This window comes from Grammomys surdaster, unplaced genomic scaffold, assembly GCF_004785775.1.
Source record: "Grammomys surdaster isolate TR1022 unplaced genomic scaffold, NIH_TR_1.0 414, whole genome shotgun sequence".
In the NCBI taxonomy this organism is placed as follows: domain Eukaryota; kingdom Metazoa; phylum Chordata; class Mammalia; order Rodentia; family Muridae; genus Grammomys; species Grammomys surdaster.
In genome coordinates, this window is record NW_021604833.1 from 458,101 (window position 1) to 485,956 (window position 27,856).

At 39.5% G+C, this 27,856-nt stretch overlaps 1 pseudogene; it reads left to right on the top strand.

The window, feature by feature from the left end:
• Window positions 1-24,090: 24,090 nt before the first annotated feature.
• On the top strand, window positions 24,091-27,503 carry LOC114632744 (annotated as a pseudogene).
• Window positions 27,504-27,856: the final 353 nt, after the last annotated feature.

Sequence of the window (27,856 nt, forward strand, 5' to 3'; positions counted from 1 at the left end):
ATTTCTTAAACGGAATAATAAATCTTTAGGATGGTTATTACTGGTGACTTATGGAGGAGAACAGTGAAAAATCTGAACCAGTGGGGTGGAAATGAATGAAAAGTTTTTGGGTTATAGAGAAGAACAACAACAGGTAGTTTCAGATGACCATCAAGTGCTGAAACAGGAGCATGAATTGAAATGCAAGGCGATTATCACCATTAAAGAGAAAATCCTTGCTATGGACATGAAATCCTGAGAAGGTGCCATAAGAGTAACACTCTTTCCTGCTAACCCTGCAGTTTATGGAAGGAGAAGGCAAAGTGATTCCTAGTCCCAGTAACCAACTTCATATAAAACCTGCTACAACTGTGGTCCACCTATGTTGGGGTCCATCGCAATTGAGAAGCCAAACTCAGCAAGACCACACATGTCTTGTGGGCTCTGGAAAAAAGAATGATGCAAAAATTTTTGGTCATATATGCTTGGTCTGTGATTTCATTTCAACAGTGTTCAAGCTGTCTGTGTTTGGCAGAGTCAGAGCCCCAGTGAATCGACTGGGTAAGTTCATTGCTTGAAACTATGAGGTTGAAGCCTCAGTTGCATTTTCAGACCATAGGATGTTGAGATACCCAACATTTGAGACATCTGATATGGAGAGCTGCATATCCAGAGTGGAAGTAACCAAACCAAGAGATGTATGAGAAGCTGCCCCTTAAAATGGAAGCCACATATCTGAGTCAGAGCTGTAGAGTTTGCTGTTTTTCCTGCTGGCTTCTTGCCTTGCTCCAATCTTCCCTATGTAACCACCCATTCCTGTCTATTGTAGTGTGAAGTGATATTCTGTGCCATTGTATGTTGTAAAGATAAAACTTGTTTTCTGATTTTAGAATGTGTGCCCGTCCAAAGATTCCCTTGAGTGTCAAAAGAAATTTTGGAAATTTGAACAGTGTATGGGCTGTTGCAGAATTTAAGGATCCTTGAAGTTAGAGGAAGTGCATTTTCATCATGGAATGACCATGAGCCTATATTGACCATGGTCAGAGCATAGTTGGTTGTAACAAAGAGCTTCCAGATAGCATGTTGTCTTTAAACACTTGTCCCATCTTAGTGACTTCCATGAGGAGAATATGGATACTTTCATAGAAGCTCTTCAGGATGCAATTCCTCATTCAGAGGGGATTTGAGTGTCTATAGACTTAATCCATTTTCTCCTTTCTCTCTTTTCTGTTTTGGCTGAAACTCATCCTTCAGCTTTCTTCTCATGCTGTCATGCCTTCACCATAATAGACTCTATCCAAGATACAGTAGAAGAATTTGCTATTCAGTTCTAAAGTATTTATTTTATTTTTTTATTAATCATTCCATTCATTTACATCTTAAATGATATGCCCCTTCCAGGCAGGTTACCCCTCCACTACCCTCCTACCCTATCTGCCCTGTGGTTCCTCTTCTCTGCTTCTATGGAGTGGTCCCCACCTACCCACCCACTCACACCCAGCCACTTCAGTATCCCCCCATGATGAGACATCAAACCTTCACTGAACCAAAGGCTCCCCTTCCCCTTGATGTCAGACAAGGCCATCCTCTGCTACATATGTAACCATGGATTCCTCCATGTATACTCCTTGGTTGATGGTCTAGTCCCTGGGAGCTCTGCGTGGACCTGACAGCCAACACTGTTCTTCCTATGGGCTTGTAGCCCCCCTCTTATGTATGCTATCACATCATCTTTGAGTAGTGATATCTTGACTTCCTCCTTCCCAACTTGTATCTCTTTGATCTTCCTCTGTTGTCTAATTGCTCTGGTAGAACTTTGAGTCCTATACTGAATAGATAGGGGGAGAGTGGTCAGCCTTGTCTTGTCCCCGATTTTAATGGGATTGCTTTGAGTTTCTCTCCCTTTAGTTTGATGTTGACTATTGGTTTGCTCCATATTGCTTTTATTATACTTAGATGTTAACCTCAAATTCCTGATCTCTTCATTACTTTTAACATGAAAGGGTTTTGTATCTTGTCAAAGGCATGTTTTCTGCATCTAAGGAGATGATCATGTGGTTTTTCCTTTGAGTTTGTTTATATAGTAGATTATGTTGATGGATTTCCATATATTTAATCATATATATGAACCCATGTTAAATAAAGTAAAATATAATACCATTCACAAGATATTTGGATCAAGGTGAGGAGCTTTGAAGTACGCTAGAGCATGTAGTGGAGTTGGCCTAAAAGAGAAGCAGTGTGTGCTTCAGTGACAGAGGTAGAAGAGTAGGGATAACTAACTTCTTTGTAGTCTAGGCAACTTCAGCATAATCTCAAGAAGCTTCGTGACTTGAAGTTTTCCTGCTGTATTTTGTCTGGCTTTGGTCAATTCCACCCTTAACTTGCTTTGACATTGTTTCTTGAAAAATATTGTTTATTCCTGGCATTGTTTGTTGGAAACATCACAGTCTCGTTGAAGGTCATGGGAGAGAAAATGTGGTAGGATAAAAGGTTGGTTTCACTCTCTTAGGAGTTGAAGCAGGATGTGACATTTAAATGAGGATGTGTGCCATTGACTCACATGTTGAATACTTATTTTCTAGTACCTAGAAATCTTTGGGAAAGACAAGATGTGTGACCTCCTTGAAGGGGGGGGGGGGGTATAATATTTTGATGTACTAAACCCTTTAAAAGCCTCTTACAATGTAAATTGTGCTGTCTACTTCATGTCTGAGTTTCAACATGTAAACTCTTTACTCTTCTTGTTGCCATGTGTATACATTGCCATCATGGACTCTCATTATTTGGAAGTCTAAGCCCGATGTAATCCTTTCAATTATAATCTGTGTTGGCCCTGGTGTATCTTATGATAGCATAGAGAAGTGTTCTGTGGACTATGAGGGCAAAATAAACCTCCCCTTAGTATTATAGAAAGCAAGGAGGGTTTTTTCTATATCTAGCTCTACAGCAGTTAGCCTCAGTGCAGTCCCTTTGAGAATAAGAACAATCCCATGAGAGACAAGTGTAGGCTGCTATGAAGAAGCATTCCTGTTAGGAATATTCTGTTTCACTTCTAACCAAACCACTATCAAATTACACTTCAGGTCTCTTTTCTATAGAAGATTATCATGCTAGGAATAGTGGTTCAAATGCATGGGATAAATATGTACTGCAATTTATTGAAAATTCAATATCTATTATACATTGTACTGTGCTTACTAAATCAAGGTCAGCTGGAGTTCTAAATGAGACCCTGTCCTATACAGGGGACACAAATCCAACATATATTTGCAAAAGTCTAGCAGACTATACTATTTCTTCCTTTTAATAATCAATCACAATGTAAAAATTTGATTTCAAGTTAAAAATCAACCTTTTCTTGCTTGTTCTTCCTCTATAATTTTGTGATTTCTACATCATAAATGATTTCTATTGTTGGTGGAATGTTCTGAGACTTGGGTGATAGTTAACTAAATTAATACCTGAAAAAGAATATCCTTTTGTAAATAGAGCTTGACTTTGTCTATAAAAAGGCTCTCCTTCTCTTAGTCAGGGCTACCTTCTGTACTGGGAATGAATGCTCGAAGGCCTCATAGAAAGTCTAGTGCTCTGGGTTTTGGGGGTATTTTCTAACCCATGTTTTCTATTCTTCATCATGTTTCTTGTTTAAGGTGTTCTAAGACTTGTGGGGGTCAGGATTATTTTGATGGGTCCTTAAGGTAGGGAAGGGAAGCATGCTAAGACACGAGAGTGAAATCCTCATGCAGATTGTCTTTTTCAACCAGGATCAGACTTCATGGATTCTAATAGCAGGTGAATCCTTGCCAACATGCTTAAAACAAAGAACAATTTGGGAGAAGGTTTCCAGGAAACTGTCAGTCTAATCAGTCCAATTCCAAGGCACAATAAAGCCTAGGAAATACCTATTACAGAAACCCTTTTTCAGATTCTCTAGCTCAAAGATGTATATATAAATGTGGTCCTTGCCTAACAAGAAAGAGGTCTGAAGGCCATAAAATACATGTCACATTTTCCTTAACAGTTCTGAGGGGAACAAGTCTGGGACTATCATTCTGGGGAATTTGGGTGACATCTATCTGTATAGGAAATGTAGGGGAGGTCTGCCAACTACAAATAGCTAAAAGCTCACCAGGTAAATAAAAAAAAAACTACTTTCTTTTTCAATGTACATACTTTATTTACTTCACAGAAAGTAGGCCTCTTCCTTATTTTCCTAGTGATCTGTGGGTGATTTGTTCTCCCCAACTCCTATGGCTTATTAAAGAGTGGAACTCTCCCTCATATAGGAGAATTAGCCTCAGGCAATGAGGTGCTCTTTGTCTAATCAATGCAAATGGATCAGTCCTTGAACCATAGAAATGTAGTCAGAAAGATTTATATATATATTTGAGCATTCATATTGACACATACAGAATAGGGAAGAAATTCTTGGGGAAGAATTTAGTATTGAGATAATACAAATAAGCATATAAATTGTTGAAGTATGTTTGATTATGGTTCATAGAAAACATAATTGATTAGTAAAATACCTAAGCATAGGAAGATATTGCCTTTTAAGATACACATAGGTGTGTCCTGAAATGATAGAATTTGGGTGTGCCTCTGAAAGTCTCAATAGAAAAAAAATGCTAAAGCACAGAAAGTTCCTGCCTATTTTAAGACAAATTCCTTGAGAGGAGTCTTGTGATCTTTGCTGGATGACTTCAAGCAAAGTCAGCTGGATGCATTGAGGTGCTCTTCAGTTAAATGACAAACTTTTGGCCTACTACAGACATGGCTTGGAGTTTCCCATCAGGACCACTACAATGAAATTACCTGTTTCAGCCTGTCAAGAGTGTAATGAGGGAGATAGTTCTTTCTTTTATAGCCATTAGACATGTGAGAGCTCTCTTGCTAGACACTCTCTTTGGACTCTGTCTTTCCTTCTTGGCTTAGAATGGCATCCTGAAAGCAGAGTGGTAAGAAATTTCAGGACACAGATGAAACTGGATGGAGGAAACAAGCAGTGGAGTGCACATATGTTTTGATGATCTCAAGAGAAAAGTAGACTAGCTAGATAAAAGAACACTCTTTCTTCTTTTTGCTAATCAGTCACAATGTTAAAATTTGATTTCAAGTTAAAAGTCAGCTGGGCGGTGGTGGCGAACGCCTTTAATCCCAGCACTTGGGAGGCAGAGGCAGGCAGATTTCTGAGTTTGAGGCCAGCCTGGTCTACAGAGTGAGTTCCAGGACAGCCAGGACTACACAGAGAAACCCTGTCTCGAAAAAACAAACAAACAAACAAACAAACAAAAAGTTAAAAGTCAACATTCTCTTACTTTTTCTTCCCCTGTAATCTTGTGATTTCTACATCATAAATGATTTCTTCTGTTTGTAGAATGTTCTGAGGATTGGGTGATAGTTAACTAAATTAATACTTGAAAAAGAAGATCCTTTTGTAACTAGACCTTGAATTTGACTATAAAAAGGCTCTCCTGCTTTTAGTCAGGGCTACCTTCAGTCCTGGGCGGGAATGAATGCTCAATGGTCTGATATCAAGTCTTGTGCTCTGGGTTTTGGGGTTATTTTCTAACCCAGGATTTCTATTCTTCATGTTTCTTGTCCAAGGTGTTCTAAGACTTGTGGGAGTCAGGATTATCTTGATGGGTTCCTGAAGGTAGGGAAGGGAAGCATGCTAAGACATGAGATGAAATCTTCATGCAGGTTGTCTTTTTCAACCAGGATCAGACGTCAGGGATTCTAATAGCAGGTGAATCCTTGCCAACATGCTTAAAACACAGAACAAGTTGGGACAGGAAACTCAGTCTAATCAGTCCAATTCCAGGGTACAATAAAGCCTAGGAAATACCAATTACAGAAACCCTTTTTCAAAAGTCTTATTACCGCCGAGCAGTGGTGGCACACTCCTTTAATCCCAGCACTTGGGAGGCAGAGGCAGGTGGATTTCTGAGTTCGAGGCCAGCCTGGTCTACAGAGTGAATTCCAGGACAGCCAAGGCTATACCGAGAAACCCTGTCTTGAAAAACCGAAAAAAAAATTGTATTACCAAGGGGGTATATTCTCTAACTTAAAGATGTATATTTGAATGTGATCCCTGCCGATGAAGAAACAGATCTGCAGGCCTTAAAATACATGTCATTTTCCTTAAGGTTAGGTAATACTTCTGAGGGAGACAAGTCTGGAGATATCATTCTGGGGAATTCAGGTGACATCTATCTGTATAGGAAATGTAGGGGAGATCTGCCACCACAAATAGCAAAAAGCTCTCTAGGTAAATAAAAAACAAAATCCCACTTTCTTCTTTTGGATTCAACATAGGTACTTTATCTACTTCACAGAAAATAGGCCCCTTCCTTTTTTTCTTAGTGATCTGTGGGTGATTTGTGATTCCCCAAGTCCTGTGGCTTATTAAAGAGTAGAACTCTCCCTAAAGTAGGAGAATTAGCCTCAGGCAATGAGGTGCTCTTTGACTATTCAATGCAGATGGATCAGTCCTTGAACCACAGAAATGCAGTCAACAAGTTTTATTTATATATTTGTGCATCATATTGACATATATATAATAAGGAAGAAATTGGTGGAGAAGAATTTAGTATTGAGATAATACAAATAAGCATATAAACTGTTGAAGTATATTTGATTATGGTTCATAGAAAACATAACTGATTAGTAAAACACCTAAGCATAAGAAAACATTGCCTTTTCAGATGCAGCTAGGTGTGTCCTTAACCAATAGAGTTTTCGTGTGCCTCTGAAAGTCTCAATAGATAAAAATGCTAAAGCATGGAAAGTTCCTGCCTATTTTAAGGCAAATTGCTTGAGAACAGGCTTGTGGTCTTTGCTGTTGAAGCAAAGTCAGCTGGATGCATTGAGGTGCCCTTCAGTTAAGTTACAAACTTTTGTCCTACTACGGACATGGCTTGGAGCTTCCCTTCAGGACCACTACCATGAAATGACCTGTTTCAGCCTGCCAAGTGTGTAGTAAGGGAGATACTTCTTTCTTTTGTAGCCATTAGACATTTGAGAACATAATTGGTTGACACACTCTTTCGACACTATCTCTGCTTCTTGGCTCAGAATAGCATCCTGAAAGCAGAGTGGTAAGAAATAGCAGGACACTGATGAAACTGGATTGAGGAAAGAGAGCAGTGGAGTGCACATGGGTTTTCATGATCTCAAGAGAAACGTAGACTAGCTAGATAAAAGGGAATGGATGAAGGAGATTTCTGAGCAACTAGCAGTTTAGTAGTTGAATCAAGCTTATAAGGAAATATTTTGCATATGGTTAAGAAAATGAAATTACTTCACTTGTTTAGCATGTTTTTACCAAACCTACCACATAGTTTAATTATGGGGAAAAAAGTAAAAAGTAGAGGTTACAGACAATGATATATTATATTTCAAATATATAAAAATTAATTTTAAATGAAATTATATTAAACACAGAGATGGCTTAGTTATGAGCATTGGATGTTACCGATGATGACACAGGTTGCATTCTCAGAAATCACAGGGCTATTAAATCAGTTGCTGTAACTGCAATCACAAGGGATCTAATGCACTCTTCTGGCGACTGCGGGTACTGCATACAAACAAGTACCAGGAAAACACTCATAGACATAAAATAAAAATAAAGTATAAAAAAATGGAGTCTTGGGACTGGAGAGATGGCTCAGAGGTTAAGAGCCCTGAGTGCTCTTCCAGAGGTCCTGAGTTCAATTCCCAGCAACCACATGGTGGCTCACAACCATCTATAATAGGATCCAATGCCCTCTTCTGGTGTGTCAGAAGACAGCTACACTGTACTCATATGCATAAAATAAATAAATAAATCTTTTTTAAAAAAAGGAGTCTTGTATGCAGATGTCACAGCCTTGAGACAGAAAGCATTCAAAATGAGGTAAAATGCACTCCGTTGAAATTGTTGAAATTAATTATTTAAAACTGAAACAAGTGGGCACCATGAAGACTTTTTATTATTTGCAATATTTAACACGGGATATCCCTTCTTTAATATGGAGCTTTCGAGTTGACAGGGAAAATCCTCAATCTAAACAACAGCCTCTGGTGCAGCCTATGTATATAAAGGATATCGAAAGTGGAAGCTGCTTCTATTTTTCTACTTGCTATACTCTGGTAAGAAAGATCACTTTATTTTCTAGAATTAGAGGTTCTGTCTTTGGAATTATGGTGTATGCTGAAGATCACCTGAGACATACAGGCACTGCTATATTCTTCAACCTTCCATTGGTACAAAGTCTTTGTTGTTCTAGTTGGACGACATTCTGAGATTCATTCCTATACATCCTTGTTGTGCAAACATAAAGAGATACCTGCTCTGAGTTCTGTTCATCTGGAAAACCTTTACTAATACAGCTATGTTGTTTTCACCTTCCCGCTGAGGAAGATGAGCTGGCTAACAATAGTGCTCCATAGTGATCGGCGTCCATTTCCTGCTTTTCTCCCAGGGTGGTCTGGAGAATCATATTAATATATCAAGATAATCCTCATTTGTCTCTATTTAAAGATCGCATTTGTCTGGCGGTGGTGGTGCATGCCTTTAATCCCAGCACTTGGGGGGCAGAGACAGGTGGATTTCTGAGTTCAAGGCCAACCTGGTCTACAGAGTGAGTTCCAGGACAGCCAGAACTACACAGAGAAACCCTGTCTCGAAAAGCAAAAGCAAAAAACAAAAAAACAAGCAAACAAACAAACAAAAAAAAAACAAAAAGAAAAAGAAAAAATAAAAAGAAAAAAAAGATCCTATTTGTCTTCATTTGGAGGACCAGGCCTGATTGGCCATAAGGCATCATCTTCAGGAGTCAACCATAAGCCCCAGGAACCAAGTCATAAGACACCAGCTCGAGCAACAGAGCATAACATCCAGAACATCATTACCCTCCTCCTAGAGAATAGCCTAGGGACAACTACAAGAATGGAGTTATATCTCAGAGTCAGCCATCCAGGCTGGACAGCCCTATTTCATTATATGGGTAAATGTTCATGACTTAGGAATTCAGACGACTGACAACCTGTGATCCCTTAGCACCCACCAATGAAATTTTACATTATTGAATTCTTCTAGAGAGTTCCACCTGTTCCCCATAAGAAGGTCTCTGTGCCTTTCTCTGGGATCACCATTTCAAAGAATGGTTGAGACCCACGTGCTAGTTGTTTCTGCAGAATAAGGGCTTTTTGTTTTTGCTTACTATCTGAGTCTAGGATGCTCCCTCAGGGATTTTGAGACCATTACAATACCTAGTAGGTGAATATTAATTCCGGTTTTCCTGACATCAGTGTAATATCACAAAAACAGATACCCTCTTTTGTGTCCTAAAATCTCTGTTTAATTGTTAATAATATCCTTGGAGGCCTTCTGCCTGTGAGACATATAGTTTACTCTGCTCCAAGGTGAATGATGGACTCTGCAAGGAATCTACCTTGATTGGAGCAAGAGGAGGAGGAGGAGGAGGAGGAGGAGGAGGAGGAGGAGGAGGAGGAGGAGGAGGAGGAGGAGAAACAGGAGGAAGAGCAGGAGAAAGAGGAAAATGAACAACAGCAGGAGGACCAGGAAAAGGAGTAGTAAGAAAGTTCTGCAGGCTGGAGAGATGGCTCAGCAGTTAAGAGCACTGACTGCTCTTTCAGAGGTCCTGAGTTCAATTCCCAGCAACCACATGGTGGCTCACAACCATCTGTAATGAGATCTGATACCCTCTTATGGTGTGTCTGAATACAGCTACAGTATATTCACATACATAAAAATAAACCTTAAAAAAAATCTTAAAAAAAAGAAAAAGAAAAACTCAAGGCAAAAAAAAAAAAAGACTGGAGGCAGACGTGGTGACCTAAGGTTTTGCCGGGCAGTGGTGGCACATGCACATGCCTTTAATCCCAGCACTTGGGAGGCAGAGGCAGGCGGATTTCTGAGTTCGAGGCCAGCCTGGTCTACAGAGTAAGTTCCAGAACAGTCAGGGCTATAAGGAGAAACCCTGTCTTGAAAAACAAAAACAAACAAACAAAAAAAAAAAAAAAACCAAGAAATTTCTGCAGAGTGCTGAAAGACAGAAAGATAGGTTATTGGAGGACAGGCAGAAGTGATCAAGTGATACAGAAACAAAAATCTTGCAGATCTGAAAGGAATCAGTTCCTAGAGTAAAATCCTGGTCCAGGAAACCCTTTACTGTGTGCCTTCAGGGCACTCTAAACCTAAAGGAGGTGCTCATGTCACTCAAGATTCCCAGGCCAATCAGAGCCTACAAGAAGAGTTTCCAATCAGAAGAAGAGGAGGGTTCTTTCAGGTGCTTTGGTCTCTGCTGCAGGTTCAGCACACTCTGACTCTAAAAGGGTAAGAATCATGTCAGTCAAGATTCACTGGCCAATCAGGGTGTAGAAGGAGCCATTCCACTCAGAGGAGGAGGGTACTTCCCCTTTTTTTTGCACTCTGCTTCCCGTTGAGCTCCATTCCTGAGGAAGCGGCTTTGTGTGGTTGATGTGATGTCCTTTGACCTCTGCCACTGGATGCCTTAGGGGAGAACTGACAGGCTGAGCTACTAAATCGCAATATGGTGAGCATGTGAAACCTGCCCCTAACCTGAAGAGAGGTGGTCTGAGAAGCTGGAGTCCGGGTGGTGGGCCCTCCCCTCTGGGAGTTGGAAACTAGCAGGCCCCTGTGAGGTTCCACGTGGTCTTAGCTACTAGATGTAGTCAGCGGTGGCATCTGAATAACTTCATTACAGGAGCTGCATCTGCACAAACCGCTTGGAGCAAGGGCTTGCATGTAGAAACATCCTTAGCAGGATGCCGAATTCGGAAAGGCCTCTTTTCTGGTATCATACAGTTAGACATTTTTCCCTGGATATTTAAAATCCATTTGGACTTAATTTTGTGTTGGTTGTAAATGCCATCTTACGCACTGGGTAGCACTCCAATTTTAAGCTGTGATGAAAAGAATACAGTCTGTGATATAAAGGATTATCCAAGGTTTGGAAGATAGTCACACTGAGTAGACTTCAGCTGAGGGAGGGACTGCCTCTAAAACACGCACAGATAAGTAGCATGGTAATGAAGCATTTTAGAGATTAGGATGCTAGGATACACATGTTTGTTCACCGGGATTGTCAGGAAATATAGCTCCAAAACATAACAAAGGAGACAACCATGATTAACAAACTATCTCTAGGCCCATCCCCAGATCAAGGTCAGTATTTTAAAAATCTGTTCTAAGGAGCATTGCTGGGTCACAACCAACACTAAGGCCTAGTGTGTCATAAAGGCTCATTTTTCTTTCTGAGAAAACCATAGTTCTGCCACATGGGCAAAACAGCTGCCTTCATGGATAGAGAATTACATAGCTTCATCTCAAACCCAGCCACATGCTTGGCAGATCCTGTAATGGCCTGGGGCCTAGGACCTGGGCCTTTTCCCCAAGGCCTTGAGGTATTATCAAAAAAAAAAAAAAAAAAAAAAAACAGAGCTCGTTTGATAGCTGGGATGTGCTTGGGTGACCTGGTAATGGTCTGAGTATAGGTCCTTTGGAGAGAGGATGTCTGAAGAATGGCCTACTCTTTCAGGGTATTGGTGTGCTTAAAAAAGATTTTGTGAAGCCGGGCAGTGGTGGGACACACCTTTAATCCTAGCATTTGGGACCCATAGGCAGGTGGATTTCTGATTTTGAGGCCAGACTGGTCTACAGAGTGAGTTTCAGGACAGCCAGAACTATATGGAGGTACCCTGTCTCAAAAAAAAACCAAAAAACCAAAAAAAAGAATTATTTAGTGAAATATATTCTCTATATAAATTACCCCACCACCATGTGGCTAAACCAAATAGCCTTTTGTCCATCCTTAAGTTACTCACAGTATTACCTAGAGTGTAAACATAAAAGACACATAAGAATGACAGTATATGTGAATGCAAACTCTCTTCTGGCCTGGCTCTTCTTTCAGCATTAGCCAGAGCTAGATGAGTGGTATTGTTACAGGCATTTTTTTTCTCTTAGTTAATATTTTAATCATGTCTTAGCTGATTTCCTTCCTGGGAAGACATTAATTCTAGAACAGCTGTATTTTCAGCCCTTTTGAAAAATGTTTCTGAGCCGGTGGTTGTGGTGCAAGCCTTTAATCCCAGCACTTGGGAAGCAAAGACAGGCGGATTTCTGAGTTTGAGGACATCCTGGTCTACAGAGTGAGTTCCAGGACAGCCAGAACTACACAGAGAAACCCATCTGGGGGGTTGGGGGGGAAGAAAACTGTTTCTGACACAGAGTATGTTGCCTGAGGGGCACTGGCACTGATCCCAGCGTGTTGCTCCCCAGGGCAATGACCTTCCTTTCTTCTTGATTAAAGTTTCTAAATTCTTTTGTTTTGTTTTTTGAGACAGGGTTTCTCTGTGTAGCCCTGGCTGTCCTGGAACTCACTCTGTAGACCAGGCTAGCCTTGAACTCTCGAGCTCAGAAATCCGCCTGCCTCTGCCTCCCAAGTGCTGGGATTAAAGGCGTGTGCCACTAGCACCTGGCTAAGTTTCTGAATTCTTAAAGTAAGGTGTAGTACCATAAGAGAGTTGTAAAATTACCCATTTGAGTCATGGAATGAATTGTGCATTGCAGTAACAGGAAAGGATTTGCATGTGGAGCATGGCTTCTGCCCTCAGACCATAACAGGAGGAAGAGTGTCCTGTGTACAGTGCAGAATGGAAAGAATAGGTAATACATAGGTCACAGACTAACTAAAGTTTAAGGCACTCAGCTGGAGGGCTCAGCATTATGAGGAAGGACCTGATGGAAGGAGGGTGGGTGGTTTTGTAATTTCCTAGTAAATGTTAATGCATACATGGTATTGTGAACACACAAGATTGGTGGATTACAATTTGAAGTGATTAGGTTGATCCAATAAATATTGAATTTCCAATTAGGGTATGGTCCTCTGTAGATATGTGCAGTTCTCACTGACATGTGTAGTCAGCTCAGATATTGGAGTCCATTCATTGGCTGCAGCTGTGTGTGTCAGGTTACAGGACTCAACAGCTACCAGTCCACATAGGAGCAAGATCAAAAAGTATTTTATCAATGCCATTGTCTCTGCCAGGGAATAGCCTGCTCTTTTTAACAGTCAACGTACCTACACATTTTTGCAGTTACATTTATTTTCCTCAAAAATCCATTGTTGGCATTATTTTTTTTTACATGCGATTTTTAAAAGAATCACTGCTTAATCCCTTATTAGTTTGAATTCTCCAATGTTTGTAGGTTACTAATAATTTCAATTCTTTTTTAAAGTTGCTTTGATTATTTGTCTCTGTTCATAGCAGTATGTTCTGTTGCTCAGGCTTGCCTTACCCTATTTAATTGAGAATTACTTTGAACACTCAATTTTGCCTCTACCACCCAGTTCCTGGAAGATAGTCCTATAACACCTTCCAGGCTGTGGCCTGACTAGACAGTGGGAAGGAAAAGAAACCAGTGCATGAGTGTTTTCTGGGGTCTCAGCCCTTTTGGGTGTAATTACAAATAAAGAAGAACCTGTGTGAGATTTGACTTGTGTGACAGCCTTTGAAGCTGGCATAGTCACAGCACAAGGGAGGGGACGAAGGAAGGTGAGAACTTTCCTGTGTGTCAGTAGTTGGCATTGGTGTGGAGTAGTCTGATCATCATTTTAGATGATTATTTTAGATGAACAGTTTTCAGGGTTCACAGGCCTGGGAAGTCTACAAGTCAAGTAAGGAACTGAACTTATTTCTATAATCCAAATTACTGTAGTAAACATACTTAAATCAATGCAGAATAACGTTCAATCTGGTGTGACTGTGACTAACAGGGATGTTATTTTTCCCCGTCTGAAAATGCACAACCTGAGAGGAAAGATGTGAGAGATACTTGCCGTGCCCTAGTACACATGCTTAGACCTGGAGACTATTGAACCATAAAGCCTGTTTCATCCACTTAAAATAATTTGTGCATTTATACTTAAATCATTCCAACCTTCTTCCTTCCTACTGCTGAATCTCCAACCCTGGGGCAACTGGTTGATAGGCCTCTTTAATAACCCAGCATCCCTCAGTCCCTACATCTTACAGGGTGTTGCTGGCATACCCTGATTTTAGCTTAGGGTTGTGGGGTGTGGTACCCTTTGCCCTTTTGCCCCTTCTCATGAAATGTGAGCATGTGTGTGCCTGGTCTTCTCATTTGTCATTTATCCTTCTGTTCTCTTGGTGAGGTTCTGACCTCAACTCCCACTACTCATGTGCTCAGGACCATGTCTACTCTGGACTCCTATGCCCCTGCTTCTGGGTGTGCTCTGCTTTTTATCTACAATAAATTTCTACTCCACCATACTGAGGAGATCACATTTTTTCTTTCCATTGGTTTTTCTTTCAACTCCGTGTACACCTTCTTGCTTTTATGTTTCTCTGACATTTCTGCTTTAATTGTTGTCACTGAGTGAATTTGACTGATGTTTGGAGACATGACTTTCCAGCTATGGGGAAGACATAGCTTCACTGGACATCAGTTTATAAAGAAATGTGCACACAGTGTACCTTGGTACATGGAAGATGAACAGATGCTGTAGGAAACGGAAGGATTCTTCAAAAATACAAATATACTAGACTAAGGCTCTGTTAGATCTTAAGGTGGAAAGATGTATCTAGTTAGACCTGTCTCTCAATTACAGGATCACTAATCCTCTAGTAGGGGAGCTGCTACAGTCCTGAGACCTAGCTGGGTGGGTCAAGCTAATAATGGACACAGGACAGGACTATCAGTCAGAATTACCAGTGGGAGATGGCTTTGCAGGTTCTTCCAGGATTCTCATCAGACACAGCCATTAATAATGCTGAGGGAAACTGCAGTCCTACCATGATGAGGGTGAGGACCACTGACTCCAGACCAAAAGAACACATTGGTGGAGCTATCAGAGTCCAATGTGTGGGAACTAGGTTTAATTGTGAGCAACACTGTTCTGTTGGTACATGTGTTAGTTGGCAGAGGCCCCTGTCTTTATTTCCTTCATGAGAGTGTATTCTTTGAGGAGGGGAGACTTTGCAGTTCTGTCCACAAGAACCTGTGGTACTTATAATATCACTATCCAGTGTGCACATACAGGTTTTTGGTGTGCTTTTTGAACTTGTGTAGGCAAACTTGAAGTATGGTTTTTGGAAGTTGTGAGTGTTCTATTCCACAATTCAATTTCATCTGATAAATTATATAAATAGTTTAGAAACTGGTAGAATGGAAGTGCTGATCTTCCTTCAGACTTATTCAAGAAGAATTCTTTTAACTTTCAACTATTACCAGTCCCAATGTCATGATTCTGACCAAATCAATTCCATGGTACAAGAGAGTTTCTATGATACAGAGGTGTTTGTTGTGTGCACTGTGTTGTGCTGCAGATAGAGCAGATTCTACATTTTGTGCCATAAGTCATGTGACAAGAAGCAGACATAAAATTATTCCTCAACTCTTTGTTTTGTGTGGGCATCAGAAGGTCTGGTTTTGACTGAGACCACTAGGGTCCATGAGGGATTATACAGCCATAGGCCACCTTTTTGATCGATGCCATTTTCAGACAGAGCTCTAGAGAATAGGAAGTCTCTGTCTAGAAGAAAGATCAGAAGTAGCTTGAGGACCAGAAATATAATGACTTTGGTGGTCACTGAGTTATTTTTCCTGGGAGTTTTGTGTCTATATTTTTTTCTAAACAGAAAAAAATACGATTATAGTTAACATGGTTGAAATTCTAATTTTTCCTGGCTGAGATTTCACAAGGCTTTTGATGAAGGCTTGAATATATTTGGATCATTTTTTTGAAGGTGTATTTTTTTATTAATTTATTTTATTTATTTACATTTCAGATGTTATCCCCTTTCCCCATCCTTCCCCTAGAAACCACCTATCCTACCCCCATTCCTCCTTCTTGCTTTTTTTCCTTTATTAGTATTTTATATTAACATACAAAGTACTGGGTTTTATAACAGCATCCTCATACATGTGTCATTATAGTTCTGATTTCTTTCCCTCTGCCCTTTCCCTTTCTTCCTCCAGCTAGTTGATTTCCCGTCACATGTATTCCATCACCCTCCCTTGTCATCCTTTTTTATTAGTAATTGTTTTTTAAAAAATGTTAATCAGATGCTTTATAAGTTTGGTAATATTCAATAACAAGATGCCCACACAATAAGAAGTGTAACCCAATACCCAAACTAGATATACCAGCTATGTTTGACTGGTGGAGACAGGCAAACATCTGCCTCCATCTCTGCCTCCCCTCCATCTCCTAGTTCCTTCTCTCCTTCTTTTCCTCTCCTTACTCCTCCTCTTTCTCACCTTACTCCTCCTACCTTAGCTCCTCCTACATATCACCCTTCCTGTTAAAATAAAACTTTTCTGTCAAAATACAATTACAGCATAATTATACCAATTTGTATCAGTACGGTACAAGATAGACCTAATACTCAGTCCAGCATTTTGTTGACTAACCAGAACCTCTGCCATCTCTCCTAACTAAAAGACTTAGTTCTGAACCTGGCTTTTTTCTTGGCCTTAGAGTGAATGTCAGCTGAAAACCATCCTCTCAAATCTTTTCTCTCAAAGTAAATAGCTGGGATTGACTATGAGACTATAAGTCTTCCATCCCATCAGAAATCCAGAATGACTGAATTAACAGAAATTATGGGAAACAACAAGCATAGCTTCTAAAACTTAGCCAATTTATAGAGACCACTGAACACCTGGACAGTCCTTATACTACAAAACTTTGGAGCATCTGATCTTCAGCCTTCTGTCCCTGGATCATCTGACAGACCTAATGATGCAGAATTCTTAAGGGCTGATTACTCTGTATTGGCAGACATAATCAGTCGACTATTCCACAAGTGTGTGCTTTTCTGGACAGTAATTTGTCTGTAGATGAAAAGAGGCAATTCTAGCCACCTAGTGGCTGTCTCACCACAACTGGAATAACTCCAAAGATGCTCAATTTCTTCTTAGACTCCAAGACTGGAAGCTGTCAGGAGCAGACAGGTCTCTAATCAAAATAAACATTAATACACAAATGTTTGTAATGTCAACTCTGTGGACTTCTGACATTTTGAAAACCAACTATCCATGTAAGGCAATCTAGAGTGTTGTCTGTTAACTCCTCTCAGCTCTTTCTAAATAAGATATAGAAAACACCCTAACAATAAACTCTGAGCCATGAATTTGCTATAGGCCCTTAACTCACAGGCTAACCATCTTGAATCAGTTAAAAGAATTAAAGAAGGACTGGGTCTATGCCTTGTATTCCTAAATGTGTTATATAGGCACAATGCCTACGAGAGTAACAATATTAATCTCACTTTTATATCAATAAGAAGCTCGTACCAATGGAAACCTTAGATTTGAAATTTAAGTAAATTTTGTACCATTTAAGAAATTATAAATTCAGCTTAATAATAATTATACAGATTTCTAGCAACAGGTTATGGCTATGCAATAAATCTTAGCTATTCCTCCCTGTTCCAACAAAACCACTACTTTTCCCTAGAAAGACAACCCAATATTAACCACCTCAGTCCCCAAGCCCAGGGAATAGGGGCGCCGACTCTTCATTAACTTCTTCAAGCTGATTACGGGCTTTGAGATATTAGAACAAGGGTGGAGGGAGGGTAAATTGATAAGCCTTTGATGTCTATGTCTTCACTGCATCCAGCTGAGATTCCAGGACATCAGAGGTTCGAGCAGGTCTGCTCAGCTTGCTTGATGAGTAGAATACACCAAGGCTGTGTATTCTGCAATATACAATTCTCAAAACAAATTTTAGTATCAAGATAATTTTTTGTTTGAATTCTGGAATCTAGTCTTCTGGTAGCCTGCCTCTGTCATGTCTAATCCACATAATTCTGGGAGTTTCTATGAGGGTGTGCTCCCACCATCCTCCCATTCCCGCCTCCCTGCTCTTGAATTCCCCAACACTGGGAAATTCAAACATTCAGGCATCATGGCCCTCTACTTCCATTGATGCTTGACAAGGCCATCCTCAACTACTTATACAGGTGGAGCCATGAGTCCCTCCCTTTGTTTTCTAGGGCTGGAGGTTTTCAAATGGCTATTCCAGCTTATTTCTTAGGACCATTTGCTTGAAAAATTGTTTTCCAGCCTTTTACTCTAAGGTAGTGTTAGTCTTTGTCACTGAGGTGGATTTCCTGTATGCAGCAAAATGCTGGGTCCTGTTAATGTATCTAGTCCATTAACCTATGTCTTTTTATTGTGGAATTGAGTCCATTGATGTTAAGAGATTTTAAGGAACAGTGATTTTTGCTTCCCGTTATTTTTGTTATTAGAGGTGGAATTATCTTTGTGTGGCTATCTTCTTTTGGATTTGTTGAAAGAGGATTACTTTCTTGTTCTGTCTAGAGTATAATTTCCCTCCTTGTATTGGAGCTTTCTTTCTTTTATCCTATGCAATGTTGGGTTTGTGGAAAGATATTGTGTAAATTTGGATTTGTCATGGAATATCTTGGTTTCTCCATTTATGGTAATTGAGAGTTTTGCTGGGCATAGTAGCCTGGGCTGGCATTTGTGTTCTCTTAGGGTCTGTATGACATCTGTCCAGGATCTTCTCGCTTTTATATATCTGTTGAGAAGTCTGGTGTAATTCTGATATGTCTGCCTTTATATGTTACTTAGCCTTTTTCCCTTACTACATTTAATATTCTTTCTTTGTTTTGTGTATTTGGTGTTTGATTATTATGTGATGGTAGGTATTTCTCTTCTGGTATAGTCTATTTGGCATTCTGTAGGCTTCTTGTATGTTTATTGGCATCTTGTTCTTTAGGTTAGGGAAGTTTTCTTCTATAATTATGTTGAAGATATTTACTGGCCCTTTAATTTGGGAATCTTCATTCTCATCTATATCTATTATCCTTAGGTTTGGTCTTCTCATTGTGTCCTGGATATCCTGGATGTTTTATGTTGAGAACTTTTTGCATTTTGCGTTTTCTTTGACAATTGTGTCAATATTTTCTATAGTATCTTGTGTACCTGAGATTCTCTCTTCTATCTCTTGTATTCTGTTGGTGATGCTTGCATCTATGACTCCTGATCGCTTTCCTAGGTTTTCTATCTCCAAGGTAATCTCCCTTTGTGATTTCTTTATTGTTTCTACTTCCATTTTTATGTCCTGGATGGTTTTGTTCAATTCCTTCACCTGGTTGGTTGTGTTGTCTTGTAATTCTTTAACGAATATTTGTGTTTCCTCTTGAAGGGCTTATATACGTCTACCTGTGTTCTCCTCAAATTCTTTGAGAGTGTTATTTATGTCCTTCGTAAAGTCCTGTATCATTATCATTAGAAGTGATTTTAAATCTGAATCTTGCTTTCCTGGTGATATGGGGAATTCAGGACTTTCTAGTGTGGGAGAACTAGGTTCTAATGATGCCAAGTGTCCTAGGTTGGTGATGCTTTTGTTCTTGCACTTTCCTTTCGCCATCTGGATCTCCTTAGTGCAGAGACCTGCCGTGTCTCTGACTGCAGCCTGTCTTTCCTATTATTTTGGTTGTTTCAAAATTGTGTGGGGTGGGGGTTAATACCGGGGTTAGAGGTGGGGCCTAAGATATGCTCAGTGCTCCGGTGCAGACAGGACAGAACCAGTGCTCTGGGCCAGGAGTGAATTCCTAGGTCCCTGTGGGTCACAGTTACTCCCTGTTTGGGGTGGGTGTTGCTGTCTCCTTATTTAAGATACTGCCCGGGTTAGAACTCCTGGGAGGCCCACTTCCTCTGGGATTTGTGAGATTGGGTACAGAGCTGCCACCCATGATCTGCTCAGTGCACAGGCCCAGACCAGAAGGACTGGATCTTTTATTCTTATTTTTTTCTCTGCACACAGCTCGTATGGACAAAGTAGTGGAAGATGCAGCAGTAGGGGTAACCATGATTATTGAGTCTCAGATAACTGTTACTAGGGATGCTCTCACAGGCCTCTGACCTGATCCTATAACTAACATTTAAGTACTGAGGTTCAAATTCAAATGATTAATTTATTCACTTCATTTATTTAAATTTTTGTTATTAATCTGTGAAAATCATTTCCTTTATTGGATGAAAAGTACTCTGTGAGCTGTGCAGGCCACTTAGGAAGCATATTGGGTGACCTGGGATCAGATACCAAAACCCATGTTAACTACTTGCTACTCCATATCCAGAGGATGTGACACCCTGTTCTGTGGTGTCACTCACTCACACATGGAAAACATTCTCTCTTACACATAACATCATATACATGAAAATAGGGACAGACATGTTTTGAAAAGTGCTAATATCTTATGATGCAATTAAAGTCAAACAAGCAAGTTTATGTGTATACTAGAAATCATTCACTGTTTTCCCTTATCTGTTATTTTCTGCTTTTTAAAGTTTCCATTTGATAAAATGGTATATATTTAACCTCTGATCATCATCAGTCATAGGCAGCTACATGATTTCTACGTCATCCTGCTAGATGCCCTCTCCTCCTCCTCCTCCTCCTCCTCCTCCTCCTCCTCCTCTTCCTCCTCCTTCTCTTCCTCCTCCTTCTCCTCCTCCTCCTCCTCCTCCTCCTCCTCCTCCTCTTCTTCTTCTTCTTCTTTTTAGGTTTTTCAAGACAGGGTTTCTCTGTATAGCCCTGGCTGTCCTGGAACTCACTCTGAAGACCAGGCTGGCTTCGAACTCAGAAATCCGCTTGCCTCTGCCTTCCAAGTGCTGGGATTAAAGGCATGCACCACCACCGCCCGGCGATACCCTTTTTTTCTTAACAGAGTGAGGTATTTTTAGTAGTCAACCCTATTTTTTCCAAAGTTGAAATATCAGAGTGCTTAGTCTCTTCAATTAATGGAGGGATTAGACAACGTTAGTTCTAGTCCCAGTAAACAACTTCATGAAAAACCTGCTACAACTGGTGTCCACCAGTGGTGGGGTCCATCCTAATTTAGAAGCCAAACTCAGCATGACCACTTATGTCTTGTGGGCTCTGGAAACAAGAATGATGCAAAATTGAAGGTCAAGGATACCTGGTCTGTGGTTCAGTTCAACACCCTTCCAGCCATCTTGATGTCTAAGTGTCAGAGCCCCAATGTCAAGCCTGGATGTTCCTTGCTTGAAGCCATGAGGATGAATCCTCAGTTGCATTTTTTGATCACAGGATGTTCAGATACACAGCATATGAGACATTTTCTATGGAGAGCTCCATGTACAGAGTGAAAGTAAACAAGCCAACAGATGTATGAGAAGTTGCCCCTTAAAATTGAACCCATGTGTGTCTGAGACAGAGCCAGAGGACACACTGTTTATCCTGCTGATTTCCTGCCTTGATATATCTACCCATGTACTCATTTTTGTCTACTGGAATAATGGGAAAGGGCATTCTTTGCCATTTTATGTTGAAAATATAATTTGCTTTCAGACTTTAGAAGGTGTGACAGTCCAAAGATGGGCGTTGGGTCAAAAGAGGCTTTGGACATTGAAGAGTGTATATGTTTCTGCAGATTTAAGGGTCCTTGAAGTTAGATTAAATACATTTTTATCATAGAATGACAGTGAGCCTATAATGACCAAGGTCCGAGCATAGTTAGGTGTATCAAAGAGAATCCCGATAGCATGTTGTCTTTAAACACTCGGCTCTTCTTTGTGTCCTTTGTTTTAAGAATATGGAGGATTTTGTAGAAGAAGCTCTTCAAGATGTGATTCTTTTTTTTTTTTTTTAGGTTTTTCAATACGGGGTTTCTCTGTGTAGCCCTGGCTGTCCTGGAACTCATTCTGTAGAACAGGCTGGCCTCGAACTGAGAAATCAGCTTGCCTCTGCCCCCCAAGTGCTAAGTTTAAAGGTGTGCACCACCACTGCCTGGATAGATGTGATTCCTTATTGAGATGGGATTTGAGTGTCTATAGACTTAATCTATTTCCTCTTCTTGCAGTTTATTCTGTAGTGACTGAAATCATCCTTGAGCTTCCTTCTCATGTCCTTCCTTCCTGTCATGCCTTCCCCATACTAGACTCTGTCCTTAAGTCACATAAGATGTAGTAGAATCAATATCTAGCTATTCAATGCTAAGATATTTTGCTTGACTGTTTTCATATTTTGAAATTCATTTTTTGTTTTGAAGACAATGTTTAACTGTGGCCCTCAACGTCCTTAAGGTAGGCCTGTAGGCCAGACAAGCACTGAATGTAGAGATCAAATAGATTATGGCTTCAAGTGTTGGAATCAAATGTGGGCCAACGTGCCCAGCATTTTTTTTTATTGACAGATGGTCCTATAATGTACATGTCTTTATATGTCCAGCATATGCTTTGTGCTGAGCTTCACCCACATCTTGATTTCTGAAATTTTGCAGAAATTATCATTCTATTGCCCTGGATGGCATGTATTTATGACATCTGTCATGTTTGGTGTGACTTTGTGTTAGGAATACTGTGAGTCTTTGCCGATATACACAATTATACACCTTATGTGTGCCAGTCCTCACAGTAGTCAGAAGATGGCCTGAGTCATCCTGAAAGTGGAATAATGGATAGCTATAGTCCCCTGTAAGTAGAAGGAATTGAGCTCACTTATTTGCAAGACCAGCAAGAACTCTTAATGTGGCTTATAGCATTTTAACTACTACTTCTTAAGCTCCGAACAGGTGCACTAACATCCCCTAACCTTACTTCGTTTGGATCCGTGGATCAAAGTATTACACACACACACACACACACACACACACGCACACACGCACACACACACATTGATGTTTTGATCTTGCCTCATGGCTCAGTGTCTGGGGTTCTCAAGAATCCCACAGCTAGTGTGTCCTTTCCTTTACTCCTTGCTCAACACTCTCAATCTGCACTCACTTTAGTTGTCCAGATATCTTCTCATTGCTCCGCACCCTAATTCTGCTCTCAGCTTAGTTGTATTTTAACCTCCCACCTGGGGAAGTGAACAATGACCACTCCATTGGAGATCTCACATGGCTGGTGAATCTTTCCCTCCAAAGCATGGTGGATCTCCCTTTCCTGCCCCACTCCTCTCTTCCCTTATGTTAGGGAATCTGAAATTTCCTGCTCTTCCACTCATCCATTGGCTGCTCGCAGCTATATTAATCAATCAAAAACAATTAGAGACAAGGACCTTCAGAGTTTACCAAACAGAGCATCAGAACCATACCCTATATTTTACTGCTGAGGTATATCTCCTGCCCTATGTTTAAAATCTAATCAACATTAACACTAGTAATATTTTTTATGTCTAATTGTAACTGTTTAAACATATATTCCCTATCTTAATATCTTATTAATGTTACTGTTTTAATCAGTTTAACTCAGGTTTCTGGAAGATGAAACAACTGGATTGTGTGTATCACTCTTTAAGAATTTAAGTAAAGGGCTGGAGAAATGGCTCAGTGGTTAGTAGCACTGACTCCTCTTTCAAAGGTACTGAGTTCAATTCCCAGCAACCACATGATGCCTCACAAGTATCTGTAATGGGCTCTTATGCTCTCTTCTGGTATGTCAGGGGAAAGCTACAGTGTACTCATATATAAATTAAAGTATAACATCTTAGAAAAAAGTTAGAACTTTAGGAAAAAATTATGTATTCTTTCTATTTTCACAGTTTGGTTGGTAAATTCCGGCAGGGCATAGAGGGTCTTAGTATATACCTTTGGCTGTCCTAGAACTCATTGTATACATCACACTGGTGTCCAACTCAGTGTGATGCTTCTGCCTCTGTCTTCTGACTAGTGTTAAAGGCCTAAGCCAATAGACCCAGCTTGGTTACTGATTTTTATAGTTAGTAATGTTCATGTTGATACAACTTCTTTGGTATGTGGTAGGCACTATTGATGTTGTAGAGCTTGTCTGGTCTTTATATCTGTAATTGACACTTCTCTAGAAAGGCTGGATCCTCCTATTCAAAGTGCTGAGAAATGACAGGGGTGAACCTCATTATTAAGTTTCCTTCTAATATGACTTGTTAGCTACAGTAGAACTTTGGTTTCAGGAAATCAGCGGGGCAGGCCCCAGAACTGTATGAATACATTGTCTATAAAGAAGATATGCCCAATGTTGTCTCTATTGTGCTTTCTTTTGTACTCATGTATGTGACATTCTAGAGTGCAGTGACTTTTGAGGACGTGCATGTGAACTTCAGTGAGGAAGAGTGGGCTTTGCTGGATCCTTCCCAGAAGAAGCTCTACAAAGATGTCATGCTGGAGACCTACAGGAACCTCAGTGCTGTAGGTAAGACTGTGAACTCCATTTCCAGATTAAAATTGGAGAAAACTGTTTCTTTCCTTTGATGCACTTCTGTAATTCAATTGAGAGAGATGCAGAATTTGGTAGAGAAGTCAAGTCATACATGACTCAGAGGTCCACTGAAGATAGTAACATACATTTTATTTTATTTTAATTTATTTATTTTTGAGACAGGGTTTCTCTATGTATCTCTGGCTGTCCTGAAACTTACTCTGTAGACCAGGCTGGCCTCGAACTCAGAAATCCACCTACCTCTGCCTCCCAAGTGCTGGGATTAAAGGCGTGCGCCTCCACTGTCCGGCGTAACCTACATTTTAAATAATGTCCAGACATACATTTTCTGTTACTCTATTTTAGGATTTAATTGGGAAGACCAAAATTTTGAAGAACATTGTCAAAGACCTAGAAGACTCAGAAGGTAATTTTCATGTGGAACCTCCTACAAATATGCCTTTGAATAAATTTTAAAATTTGATGAAAATTTTAAGGATAAGCAACAGTGTAAATAAACACAGCTTTGAGTGTTTTGATGATTGTTACACTCTAACAAAACCGTGGTCCTCAGTTCCCAATGTCTGATTTGTTTTTGCAAGGCATTCTTTAAGAAAGAGGGCATGGAAGCAATGCCTTAGTGTATATCTCCATTTGAAACATTGACCTATTAGAGCAACAGTGTACAACAGGAAGTCTGTTTCTGCTCATTTTAGAAAAGCTATATACATTGAATGGTTGATAAATATGTGTCCAAAAGCTTCTAAGATGAGAATAGTCTATAGTAAAACTAATGTTACTCATTTATTAGCAGTGATATTGCTATGTTTATTGAGATGCACAGCTCATTGGTGGTTAGAAAACTGTTGCGCAGTAACCTTGATCCCTACATCACATGTCTATGAGGAACAAAAAATCAAACTTTGTGAATGCAGTGTTCAAACTTTTCTTGGTTAGTCTTCCTTTCATAAGTATATTATATATCATAATAGATACAAACTGTATATAAAAGAGATAGTGAAGGAACAATGTCCCTCTCTCTCTTTCTCTCTCTGAGAACACGTTGAAGATGTATGTGGATGGCAGTTAGTATAGACTTTTTGAACATTATACAAGTTTACAATTAATTTCTTTTCCAATTTCATTGGCAATACATCAGCAACCTCATTCTGGAGAAAATTCTCTTGAGTATTAGGAATATAGAAATACTACTATATCTCTTGGCTCATTTTGCAAATAAATGATCTACAGTAGAGTAAAAATTGGAATACAGTTAGAGAGTTAAAGCTCTGAATTCTTCCAAATTTTATCAAGTGTTAGAAAAACCTTTTATTCAAAAAGAATATGTAATCCTGAGCTGTATAACAAATGCTCATACAATATCAGGATCTTTGAAAATTAAAAACAACCCATAATGAAAGGGAACTGCATGAATATGAAGAAAGGGTTAAAATCTTAATATCTGATTCCTCTTCATATTTAGATAAATAGTATCATTATTTCTTACAGACAAATGTATTCATCAGTGTGGTAAAGCTTTCAAATGTACCAATTTTCTTCTCAGGCATGAAAGAAGTCAGAGTGCAGAGAAACCCTCTGAATATACACAATATGGTAAAGCCTTTGCTTTAAATGCTTACAGTCGTACTCAAAGGCATGAAAGTTTTCATACAGAAAAGACAGCTCATGAAGTTATTCATTGTGTCGAACCCTTTGCACCTTACACAAGTCTCCAAATAAGTAAAAGCACACAAATTGGAGAGAAACCCTATGAATGTAATCAATGTGGTAAAGCTTTTGCACAACACAGTCATCTTAAAAGTCATGAAATAATTCATACTGGAAAGAAATCCTCCAAGTATAATGAATGTGATGAAGCGTTCTTACATCCCTCAAGTCTTCACATGCATGAAAGGATTCATACTGGAGAGAAGTCCTACAAATGCAATGAATGTGACAAACCCTTTTCCCGACATAGTAGCCTCCAAATTCATAAAAGAACTCATACTGGAGAGAAACCCTACAAATGTAATCAATGTGATAAAGCCTTTTCCCATCAATGTTCTCTCCAGATGCATAAAAGAACACATACAGGAGAGAAACCCTACAAATGTAATCAATGTGATAAAGCCTTTTCCCGAAACAATATTCTTCAAGAACATAAAAGGATACATACTGGAGAGAGACCCTACAAATGTAATCAATGTGATAAAGCCTTTTCCCAAAGCAGTGGTCTTCAAACCCATAAAAGAATTCATACTGGAGAGAGACCCTACAAATGTAATCAATGTGATAAAGCCTTTTCCCAAAGCAGTTATCTTCAAATACATAAAAGAATTCATACTGGAGAGAGACCCTACAAATGTAATCAATGTGATAAAGCCTTTTCCCAAAGCAGTTATCTTCAAATACATAAAAGAACACATACAGGAGAGAAACCTTACAAATGTAATCAATGTGATAAAGCCTTTTCCCTAAACAAAAGTCTTCAAGTACATAAAAGGATACATACTGGAGAGAGACCTTACAAATGTAATCAATGTGATAAAGCCTTTTCCCAAAGCTGTTGTCTTCAAATCCATAAAAGAATTCATACTGGAGAGAGACCCTACAAATGTAACGAATGTGATAAAGCCTTTTCTCATCAATGTTCTCTCCAGATGCATAAAAGAACACATACAGGAGAGAAGCCCTACAAATGTAATCAGTGTGATAAAGCCTTTTCCCGAAACAATAGACTTCAAATCCATAAAAGTATACATATTGGAGAGAGACCCTACAAATGTAATGAATGTAATAAAGCCTTTTCCCAACACTGTAACCTCCAGAGTCATAAAAGAACACATACAGGAGAGAAAACCTACAAATGTAATCAGTGTGATAAAGCCTTTTCCCAAAACATTAGTCTTCAAAAACATAAAAGGATACATACTAGAGAGAGACCCTACAAATGTAATGAATGTGATAAAGCCATTATCCAAAACAGTAGTCTTCAAATACATAGAAGAATTCATACTGGAGAGAGGCCGTACAAATGTAATGAATGTGAAAAAGCCTTTTCACGAAACTGTAGCCTTCAGACCCATAAAAAAATTCATACTGGAGAGAAGCTCTAGAAATGTAATCACTATGATAAAGCCTTCTTCCATCCCTGAAGTCTTCACATGCCTGAAAGATTCATACTGGAGAGAAACTTTACAACTGTAACCAGTGTGCCAAAGCCATTTCAAAACAAGGTCATTTCCAAAAGCATAAATGAATACATACTGGAAAGAAAACCTGCTAAGGTAGTGAATGTAAGAAAGACTTTTTACAACGCCATCCTTTCTGAATATATAAAGAACATATTGGAGAGAAACCTTATGAATGTGATCATAGTATTAATTGTCATGAACATATTTATAATGGCAATAAATCTGAATATAAGCAATGTGGTAAAGCCTATGCCCAGCATGGTTATCTAATGCCGCAAGAGTCCATACTGGAGATACAAAGAAAGACAGACAGACACACATAGTAACGCACATAGAAAGACCTTATAACTGTACATAATGTGGTAAACCTTTGCATATCACAGTCATCTTAGAATACATAAAGGAGCACATAATATACCTCAGAATACTTAAAAGAACACGCCAG